We start from the raw sequence: 11720 nt of genomic DNA, 5'->3' as shown, positions 1-11720 counted from the left end.
AATAAATAAAATCTTAAAAAAAAAATGAATCTTGGGGTGCCTGGGTGGCTCAGTGGGTTAAGTGTCTGCATTGTAATCTCAGGGTCCTGAAATTGAGCCCCATGTCTGGCTCCCTGCTCCACGGAGAGCCTGCTTCTCCCTCACCTCCCCTTTCATGTTATTTCTGTGCCTCTCAAATAAATAAAAAATCTTTAAAAATTAAAAAATAAAAATGAATCTTGTGGGATGCCTACCTGGCTTAGTTGGTAGAGCATATGACTGTTGATCTCTGGAGTACAAAGTTTGAGCTCCATGTTGGATGTAGAACTTACTTTAAAAATAAAGAAATAAGAAAATAAAAATGAATGTTGTGTAAAAAACAGAATAACCAGTGTATCAGATTATGAAACGAGGTTATAATAAAACAATTATACCAAAGATGTTAATGAAAGTGAACTCAGAATGCTTCATACTGAATAAATTAATCAGGAGGAATTAGGACATATTATGTTTGAATAACAATAGAAAAGATCCCAGGCTTAGAGTATATAACTGTGACTATGTAGTTCTTCTTAAATATGGATGTGAAAGGAGACTTAAATGTGAAATTAACACTAGGTATCAATCAAATATCAAGGAAACAAGGAATAGAACTTATGATGTTATGGAAATAAATGTCTAATTTGTCTCTAAATCTTGTTGTGTCCTCCTATAAAATCTCTTAAATTTATCTCCTAAACATTTCTAAACTACTAACTCAGTCTTCCATAATAGTGAATCTCCCCACTCCAGTATTTCCCTGCTTAAATTCATCAAGTATAATGATATCATATCTTCTCTGAGAAATCTGTCTAATGAATCCAATCAAAATATTTCTTTCTAACCTGAAGACCTTTTATTTTATTTTATTTTTTTTAAAGATTTTATTTATTCATGAGAGAGAGAGAGAGAGAGAGAGAGAGAGGCAGAGAGACACAGGCAGAGGAAGAAGCAGGCTCCATGCAGGGAGCCCAACGTGGGACTCGATCCCGGGACTCCAGGATCACGCCCTGGGCCAAAGGCGGGCACTAAACTGCTGAACCACCCAGGGATCCCCCCTGAAGACCTTTTATAATCTAGTTCCATCCTACCTCTGTAAGCTTATCTTTCCTTCCTTCCAATGTGCCCCCTATGCTCTGGTCAGGCCATGGTGCATACTGTCCCTAAAACATTACATGTTCATTTCTGTCTCTGTTCCTTCTTGAGGTGTAATATTCTATCTGCTCTGTCTGTCTCATTGTCCTTTGAGGCTCAGATCAAATTCCAACCCTGCCATGAAGATTTCCTTAACCTTCTTAGTTCTTTGATTTCCCATTACAATTATAAATGGAAACATACACCCTATAGATAATTTAACTATTATTTAATTGTTTATCATATGCAAGTCTTACTTCTCCAACTGCATTGTAAATTCATCAAGGGGGATATAATTTTTTTTTAAAGATTTTATTTATTCATGAGAGAGTCCCCCTGCGGGACTCCATCCCAGAACCCTGGAATCACAACCTGAGCCAAAGGCAGACGCTCAATCACTTAGCCATTCAGGTGTCCCAAGGGGGATATAATTCAGTATTACTTCAATTATCCCAATTGGGTCTAGGACATTTTTACTCTAACATTTTGACCCATGTTGATAAAGTATCTATTTGAACTCCAAGAGCCTATTGATGTCTTTCTCTCTCTCTTTTTTTAAAGATTTTATTTATTTATTCATGAGAGGCACAAAGAGAGAGAGGCAGAGACAGAGGCAGAGGGAGAAGCAAGCTCCATGCAGGGAGCCTGATGCGGGACTCGATCCTGAGACTGTGGGATCACATCCTGAGCTAAAGGTGGACGCTCAACTGCTGAGCCACCCAGGGGTCCCTCTCTCTCTCTCTCTCTCTCTCTCTCTCTCTCTCTCTCTCTTTTTGGTTAAGCAGGCTCCAGGCCCAACATGGGGCTTGAACTCATGAGCCAGCCAGGTGTCCTGAACATGTTGATTTCTCACTTATATGTACAAACATTTGATTCAGAATGACATTTCACTGACTCTTTCATTGAGAAAGCATATTAAGAGTGAATTCAATTTAAATCTTTGATCAACTTTCTATTACATGGTCTTAAAACATTTTAATATTTTTTATATTTTTATTTTACTGAAATTTTAATCCTAATCTTTTCCATGTTCATTTTATAATGAATATTTACCAATTTTAACCTTGTTATGGAGGTATAATTGACATACAATGAACTACACATATTGAAAGAACAATTTGATAAGTTTGAGCATATGGTATACACCCACGCAACCATCACCATGATTAACATAGTGAATATACCAATCTCTCATTCTGTGGTTTGTCTTTTCATTTCCTTAACAACAAGAAGAAATCTCTGTCTTTCAAAGAGCAGAGATTTATAATTTTGATAAAGCCAAATTTATCAATTTTTTTTATGTGTTGTGTTGTTGATATCACATTTAAGAAATCTTTGACTAAAATCAAGGCCACAAAAAAAAATAATAATAAAATAAAATCAAGGCCACAAACATTTCTTCCTATGTTTTATTTAAGGGTTTAGGTTTTACATTTAGGTCTATGATACACTGTTGGTTTGTGTTTGTATGTGATATGAGGTATGGATCTATTTTGTCCTTTTTAAATATGAAAATTTACTTATTTATTTAGAAGATTCTATTTATTTATTTCATAGAGAGAGAGAGGAAGAGAGCACAAGCAGTGGGGAGCAGCAGAGGGAGAGGGAGAAGCAGGCTTCTCACAGAGCAGGGAGCCTGACATGGGGCTTGGTCCTAGGACCTTGAGATCATGACCTGAGCTAAAGGCAGGCACTTAACCCACTGAGCCACCCAGGCGCCCCTGCATATATTTAATTGTGCTAGCAGCAGCATTTATTGAAACTTTTTTCTACTTATTTGCCTTTATTTTTCCTTTTTAAAAAAGATTTATTTATTTATTTTTACAGAGAAAGAGACAGTTCGAGAGCACAACAGGGAGGGGCAGAGGGAAAGGGAGAGAGAGAATCTTGAGCAGATTTCCCGCCGAGTGTGGAGCTCAACATGGGGCTCCATTTCATGACCCTGAGATCATGGCCTGAGCTGAGATCATGACTTGAGCCAAAATCAAGAGTCAGACACCTAACTGACTGAGCCACCCAGGTGCCCCTTATTTGCCTTTATACATTTGTCAAATGTCATTTGTCCATATGTATGGGTTTATTTCTAGACTTTCTATTCTGTGCTATTGATCTATTTCTCTATTTTTAAACTAGTATTGTTTTGGTTAGTGTAGCTTTGTCTTGAATTTCAGTATTCTTAGTCTTACAACTTTTTTTTTAAAGATTTTATTTATTTAGTCATGAGAGACAGAGAGAGAGAGAGGCAGAGACATAGGCAGGCAGAGAAGCAGGCTCCCCTCAGGGAGCCCGATGTGGGACTTGATATCAGGACCCTGGGATCATTACCTGAGCCAAAGACAGATGCTGAACCACTGAGCCATCCAGATGCCCCTAGTCTTACAACTTTGTTCTTCTTTTTCTGAATTGTGTTCACTATTCTAGATACTTTGCATTTTCATATGAATTTCAGAATTAGCTTGCCATTTTCTTTCTTCTTCTTCTTCTTCTTTTTTTTTTTTTAGATTTTAAAAATTTATTTATTCATGAGAGACAGGGAGAGAGAGAGAGAGAGAGAGGCAGAGGGAGAAGCAGGCTCCATGCAGGGAGCCCAATGCAGTACTCGATCCTGGGTCTCCAGATCAGGCCCTGGGCTGAAGGCGGCACTAAACCGCTGAGCCACCCGGGCTGCCCTTTCTGGAAACTTTAGTACAGGGGTACCTGGGTGGCTTAGTGGTTAAGCATCTGCCTTTGGCTCAGGTCAGGATCCTGGGGTCCTGGGATCGAGTTTCATGTCAGGCTCTCTGCAGGGAGCCTGCTTCTCCCTCTGTCTGTGTCTCTGTTTCTCTCTGTGTGTCTCTCATGAATAAATAAATAAAATCTTTAAAAAAAAGAAAAAAGAAAAGAAACTTTAGTATAATGTTCAACGAGTTGGTGAGAGTGGGCATCCTTGTCTGGCTCCTGGTCTTAGAGAGAAAGCAGTCTTTCTTTTTCTTTTTCTTTTTCTTTTTCTTTTTTTTTAATATTTTAAAAAAGATTTTATTTATTTATTCATGAGAGACAGAGAGAGAGAGAGAGAGAGAGAGAGAGAGAGAGAGAGGCAGAGACACAGGCAGAGGGAGAAGCAGGCTCCATGCAGGGATCCTGACGTGGGACTTGATCCCAGGTCTTCAGGATCACGCCCTGGGCCAAAGGCAGCACTAAACCACTGAGCCACCCGGGCTGCCTGAAAACAGTCTTTCATCATCAAGTTTATCAAGTCTACATCAAGTTGTACGTATTTCATAGATCTTCTTTATTCCAGTTGAGGAAGTTTCTGGAAATTCTCTCAGAGCAATAAAAATGAGCATTTGCAAGTCTCACTTCATTTGTGTCTCATACGTCATGTATTACTATTTTGTTGACTGATATTCAGTGTCTTGAAAACCATAGTTTCATATACATTGTCCAAATTTTTGGTTATTTCAGGTAGGACAATAAATCTGGTCCCCTTAGGGTATGTTGGCCTAAAGCAGAATAACTAACTCTCTCTCTCTCTTTTTCCCATATATAATAAAGATGTTTAAAAACTGAACATTCCCAGTACTAGGAAAATATTCTTACTTATGTTGTTATTGACAATGTAAATAGGTTAAAATCTTTTGGGAAACAACTTAGCAATATTTATTAAGAGACTTAAAATATTTCTACCTTATGATCGAGTAACTGAATTTCTTGAGATTTAGTGTAAGGAAACAATAAATAAGAAAAGTGTTTGGGGTGCCTGGGTGGCTCAGTCAGTTAAGTGAATGCTTTCGGCTCAGGTTGTGATCTCAGGGTCCTGAGATCAAGCGCCCTGTCAGGCTCCCTGCTCAGCAGGAAGTCTGCTTTTCCCTCGCCCTTGTCCCTCTTCCCTGCTTATGCTCTCTCTCTTTCTCAAAAATAAATAAATAAAATATTTTTAAAAAGGGCTCTATTAATAATAATCTTAAAAGCAAGGTTATGCATAATAAAGGAATATTGCTAAGAACCTAAATATGCAACAACAGATGTACAGATCAAGTAGTATACGGTTATTTAATACAGAGAAATATATGCTATGCAGTATATAGTTATAATATCCTTTTTGAAAAAAAGATTTTATTTATTCATTCATGAGAGACACACACTGAGAGAGAGAGAGAGAGAGAGGCAGAGACACAGGCAGAGGGAGAAGCAGGCTCCATGCAGGGAGCCTGATGTGGGACTCAATGCCCCGTCTCCAGGAGGCCCTGGGCTGAAGGGGGCGCTAAACCACTGAGCCACCCAGGCTGCTCAGTTACAATACCCTTCAAGAGGGTCAGTCTCTGGCTGGATCAGTCAGAAGAGCATGCAAGTCTCAATCTTAAGGTCATGAGTTTTCAGCCCCACACTGGGTGTGGAGATTACTTAAAAAAATAAATAAGTAAACTTTAAGAATAATATCTATAAAAAGTATGTAATAAAGAAAAAAGCTTATATGAATTTATAAAATAAATTATAAATATTTATATATATCATAAAAATAAAACAAAATAAAACTTTATGCCACAGGAAAACCTGGAAGCAAATCTATAAAAATATTATCACCAAATACACTCCTTTGGTTGTCTTTGTGAACTCTGACTATGGGTAAATTTTCACAATAATAATAATAAAACCCTTACGAAAGCCATTGTGATAATCTTGGGTTTATGGTATATCAAAAAAGAAACAAGTCAATATTATGTCCATATAAAAAAGTAGGTTGATTTGAAACATGATGGAAGCTGTTAATGAGTAAACTTAATGATTTTTTAAAAAGATTTTATTTGCTGTGATGCCTGCGTGCCTCAGTGGTTGAGTGCCTGCCTTCCACCCAGGGCATGATTCTGGAGTCCCAGGATTGAGTCCCACATTGGGCTCCCTGCTTCTTTCTCTGCCTGTCTCTGTCTCTCTCTCTGTGTCTCTCATGAATGAATAAATAATATCTTTAAAAAATATAAAGATTTTATTTGAGAGAGAAAGAGCATGAGAGAGAGCATGAACAAGGGATTGGGTCGGGGAGGCAAAGGGAGAGGCAGACTCCATGCAGGGAGCCTGATGTGGAACTCAATCCTGGGACTCCAGGACCACGCCCTGAGCCAAAGGTTCAACCGCTGAGCCACCCAGGCATCCCAACCATGCTTCTGCTCAAATTTTTGCTTTTCCACTTTTCAACTGAGACCTTGGACAAGTTCTTAAATCTAAGTAGAGATATTTAAGGTGAAGATTTTATTAAGGAGTGTTTAAGATGTAAAAAATGGAAGAAGTCGATGAAGTCATCAAGGATAACCTAGTTGTTTAGTAATTAATACCTTAGAATTACCTACTCCATTAATGAATGACTATGTTTAGCTATTTCAACAAAGAGACTTTTAGAGACGCTTGGTTGGCTCAGCGGTTGGGCACCTGCTTTCGGCTCAGGTCGTGATCCTGGGGTCTGGGATCAAGTCCCAGATCAGGCTCCCTGGAAGGGGCCTGCTTCTCCCTCTGCCTATGTCTCTGCCTCTCTCTCTCAGTTTATGTCTCTCATGAATAAATAAATAAATCTTTTTTAAAAAAAGAGTTTTAAAACCACAAAAGTGGGAAAGTATGTTAGTTTCCTACATTAACGGCATGTGTTAAAGCCAGGAAGTGTAAATATGAGGTCATCGCAACCAATATATTTTCTCCTACTTTGTGGAATCATATCATAATTGTAGACAAAGTACTTAAGCAGGAATAAATTGCTTTTAAGGGTTAGCATTGCTAAACTGAAACCTATAATGTAAGTGAAAACTAAAATTTCTGACTGCCTCACCAAAACAGAACACATCTCAAATACCTGCAAAGTTGATCACATACTCTCTTGTTTTTTTTTTTTTTTTTTAAAGATTTTATTTATTTATTCATGAGAGACACACAGAGAGGGGCAGAGACACAGGCAGAGGAAGAAGCAGGCTCCATGCAGGGAGCCTGATGTGGGACTCGATCCCGGGTCTCTAGGATCACACCCTGGGCCAAAGGTGGCACCAAACCGCTGAGCCACCAGGCTGCCCCAACCTTCTATTTTTTTTTTTTTTAATAGTCTCCATGCTCAATGTGGTGCTCAAACTCACAACCCAGAGATCAAGAGTCACATGCTCCACCGCCTGAGTCAGACAGGCACCCCACAACCTTCATTTTATACACAGATTTTGAGCCATGTGTTTCTATCTCATTCTATGTAAGTGAATAAAGAATCTAAACCCTTCTGGGATTTATATTTTCTCCTGAGGTTTTAGTCTGGCTTGATATCATAATTCTTTTAATGTGTTTTACTGAAACGCCAGTAATGTCTGTTTTTTTCTATCAGAGGTATAGCCTGCTTATAGGTGTATAATTGTTGCCTAAGTTTTCCTATTAGGAATTTGGATTTTGCTTAAAAAGGCCCTACTTCATCATTCTCTCTCACATTCTGCAAGAAGAGGAAGATAATTTTACAAGACAAGATTTCCCAAAAGGCATTTGGCATGTTTCTGTGTTTAATATATAAAAAGGAGACTTTCCAATGTAATACTAAAGAAGACTAAAAAAAAATCTTCCTCAACCTCATGTTTTCTGATTGGACATTACAGTTTTCATAGTCTAATGTGATGTTTTATTTACTTTCTTTTGGCCAAGCTAAACTAGCAAAATTCTGCACTCTGTATCTTTTATGTGCTTCTCTAATAAGAGAGTTCTTCAGGATGTTTAACAGACTTGTGTCACTTACATGAAATAATATATATATTGTTTTTAAGTAAACTCTACCCCCCATGTGGGGCTCAAACTCACAACCTCAGGATCAAGATCAAGAGTCACATTTTCTACTCACTGAGCCAGCCAGGTGCTCCATTTTAAGATATATTTTTAAGGAGGATTTGGAACAGATATTTAAATGGATTTCATGATATCAGGTTAACATATGAGAAACACAAAGGTCAAAATCTGGAATTGCATTAGAGACATTAAAGAGGAATTGGAATCAGGTTATGGAATCATAGGGATAACACAAAAGTTAGGAGAGGTGGAAGTTTGAGGTGAGTTAACAAGGATGTAACTTCAACAGCAGCAGAAGGAAAATGTTTTGTTAGCACTGGTGGCACAATAGTACAAAAGATTTTAAGAAGTGCCATGCTGATAATTCATGGTTCACTCAGATCAGTGTTCTCCTGACAAAGTGAACCTAGAAAAACAATAATAATAACCTTTATAATATGGTAGGTGTTTTATGTAATTATCTCATGTAATCCTCACTACAATCCTATGAAATGGCTAATAATGTTATGATTTCTAGTCTAAAGGTGAGGAATCGAAACTTTGAGAGGTAAAACTTGTCTATCTCACATCTTGTAAGTGTCATAGCAGGGATTCTAACCAAGATGGAATAAAATAGTGCTTACTGGCATCAACAATTAAGATTAGGTATGTAATCACTTCTTTTAAGTAATAGTGATCATTGATACATTTGTCCAAATCTCTCTCTCTTTTAAGGATTTTATTTATTTATTTATTCATGAGAGATACAGAGAGGCTGAGACATAGGCAGAGAGAGAAGTGGGCTTCTCACCGGGAGCCTGATGTGGGACTTGGTTCCAGGATCCAGGGGTCACGCCTTGAGCTGAAGGCAGAGACTCAACCACTGAGCCACTCAGGCGTCCCTGTCCAAATCTCTTTTGAGTTAATAATTATTAACTTTGAGATTAGTGAATTTGTTAAGATTGGTTAAAGCAGTCCAAGGGGTTATCTGCAAGGGTAGAAGCAAAGAGAGACAGGCAAAGGAGGATTCAGGGATGTTGTAAATAGTGTGCCATAAATTATGCTAAAATAAGTTAATGTATCGTCCTCTGTAGTTCCCATACCAGAACAGGGATTTTAGAAGGGACTGAAGATCAAGTTACTAGAGAGAGGAGGGCCAAGTGAGTTTTCTCTTTCCTCACTTCTCTTATCATTTAGGTGGACTTCTCAGGGGTTTATCTAATTCAGGAGTTGTGCTGAGATTGGAGCGAACAGAACTACACATCTCATTCTAGCTGCAGCTGTGAAATAGTTCAGTATGGAGTTACATGAGTAGGTTTTGCAGGGGCGCCTGGCTAGTTTAGTCAGTAGAGCATGTGACTTGATCTTGGGGCTATAAATTCAAGCCCCATGTTGGGTGTAGAGATTACTTAAAAATAAAATTTTTAAAAGTTTTTATTTATTTATTTGAAGGGGGGTAGTGAGAGAGAGCACAAGCAGGGGGCAGAGGGACAAGGAGAAGCATGCTTCCTGCTGAGCAGAGAACCCAACTCAGGGCTCAATCCCAGGACACTGGAATCACAACCCAAGTGGAAGGCAGATGCCCAATTGACTGAGCCATCCAGGTGCCCCCAACATAAAAAAATATATCCTTGTTGATTTAAAAAATAGTTTTTTAGGGTTTCTGATATACATCTTGATGATACCCACCATTTCTTATTTTTCCCCCTGAACTCACGACTCTGAGATCAAGAGTAGCATGATCTACTGACTGAACTCCCTGCCCCCAACCCTGGACTTAGTATTTAATTGAGCTGACGGGGACGCCTGGGTGGCTCAGTGGTTGAGTGTCTGTCTTTAGCTCAGGGTGTGATCCCGGGGTTCCAGGATCGAGTTCTGCATCAGGCTCCGTGTGACGAGCCTGCTTTTCCTTCTGCCTATGTCTCTGCCTCTCTCTGTCTATCATGAATAAATAAATACAATCTTAAAAAAATGGAGCTGATGTTTTCAGGGAACAAACTGCAGAGACTCCCATGGCTCTTTCCTGGATTCTGATCAAGATGAAAAAAAAAATATCAAACTATAGTTTGATCTATTTAATCCTCAGGTTCATTGACTTGTTCTAGATCCTGAGATAAAACATATTTCACTTTTGATTTATTTACAGACTGGTAAGAACATCCTGCAGTCTATCCCAATAATCTTGCTGTCTAATAGAAGATTTTGGAACTTTGGATCGTGCCTTTCCTCCTCTATATTATTTAGAAATGTTGGTTGACTATGAATTTGCTTGGAAGAGCAGTGACTATAAACTGGCCTGGAATTTCAGAAGTCCCCTACAGAATTTTTTTAAAAAAGATTTTATTTATTTATTCATGAGAGATACAGAGAGAGAGGCAGAGACACAGGCAGAGGGAGAAGCAGGCTCCATGCAGGGAGCCCAACGTGGGACTCGATCCTGGGTTTCCAGGATCATGCCCTGGGCTGAAGGCAGCGCTAAACCGCTGGGCCACCGGGGCTGCCCCAGAATTCTTTAGAGTACAAATCACCTTTGTCATTTGTCAGTGCTTTATTTAATGCAGGCTCCATAATTTCAAAACCCCTTGTTTTCCTTCTGTAATCTTTGATATATGTCATTTAGTCCTGATGATTTATCAACATTTGTTTTCTAAATTTGGCTTGGATAATGCTGAGTATTGACTAATTTAACCAATTACCAAATGTCCAGATCAGAAATACTATTGAAATGTTAATCATTGTAAAATATTCTCTAGTATAAACTGATGCAAAAAATTCATGCAATTTATCAAATACCTCTTTGCCCACAATTATCAAGAAATTAACTGATTAAAAAAAAAAGAAATTAACTGATTTCTCCCTTGATTTCCTCTATTTCTATATTTCTTATTATTTAGTTTTCTTTCATGAGAGGGGAAACGGTATAATAAAGAGACTAACATTTATTGAGTACCTAATGCTATACTATTACTTGGAGACAATAGTTCTTGGCACACAATAATAGCTCATATGTGATCTTATTTATTCTTAGAACAATCTTATGTGAATTATATACCATTTTTCCTCATCTATAAATGGAAGAATAGGACTTATTTTACAGGATTGTTATGAGGATTGAATGATTTAGTATATATAAAGCAATTAGAACAGTTCCTGGTAAAGAGTAAACACTATTTAAAATATTCTCCTTCTTCTTGTTATTTTCTTTTTTTTTTTTTTTAATATTTTATTTATTTATTCCTGAGAGACACAGAGAGAGAGAGAGAGGCAGAGACACAGGCAGAGGTAGAAGCAAGCTCCATGCAGGGAGCCGGACATGGGATTCGATCCCGGGTCTCCAGGATCAGGCCCCGGGCTGAAGGCGGCACTAAATCGCTGAGCCACTTGGGCTGCCCCTTCTTGTTATTTTCTAGTATTACTTCTGATGAGACTGAAATAGATATATATATTTTAAAGATTTTATTTATTTATTCATGAAAGACAGAGAGAGAGAGAAAGAGCGAGGCAGAGACACAGGCAGAGGGAGAAGCAGGCTCCCTGCAGGGAGCGCCACGTGGGACTCCATCCCAGGTCTCCAGGATCACACCTTGGGCCTAAGGTGGCACTAAACCGCTGGGCCACCGGGGCTGCCCCAGAGATTTTAAGTAACCTGAGTATTACACAGGCAGTTAAGTGGTTGGAACAAATTTCTGAATTTCATATTGCTTCTTTTAAACCTTTTACCTCCTGTTAAATTAGTGAAACCAAGGAGGCCATCAGGCTGAGGTGGCTTTATTGCTAAGGCAACTTGCTTAAGCAAAACAAAATCTAAAACTATA

This window comes from Vulpes vulpes, chromosome X (assembly GCF_048418805.1).
Source record: "Vulpes vulpes isolate BD-2025 chromosome X, VulVul3, whole genome shotgun sequence".
Classification (NCBI taxonomy): domain Eukaryota; kingdom Metazoa; phylum Chordata; class Mammalia; order Carnivora; family Canidae; genus Vulpes; species Vulpes vulpes.
This window is presented reverse-complemented; position numbering follows the sequence as displayed.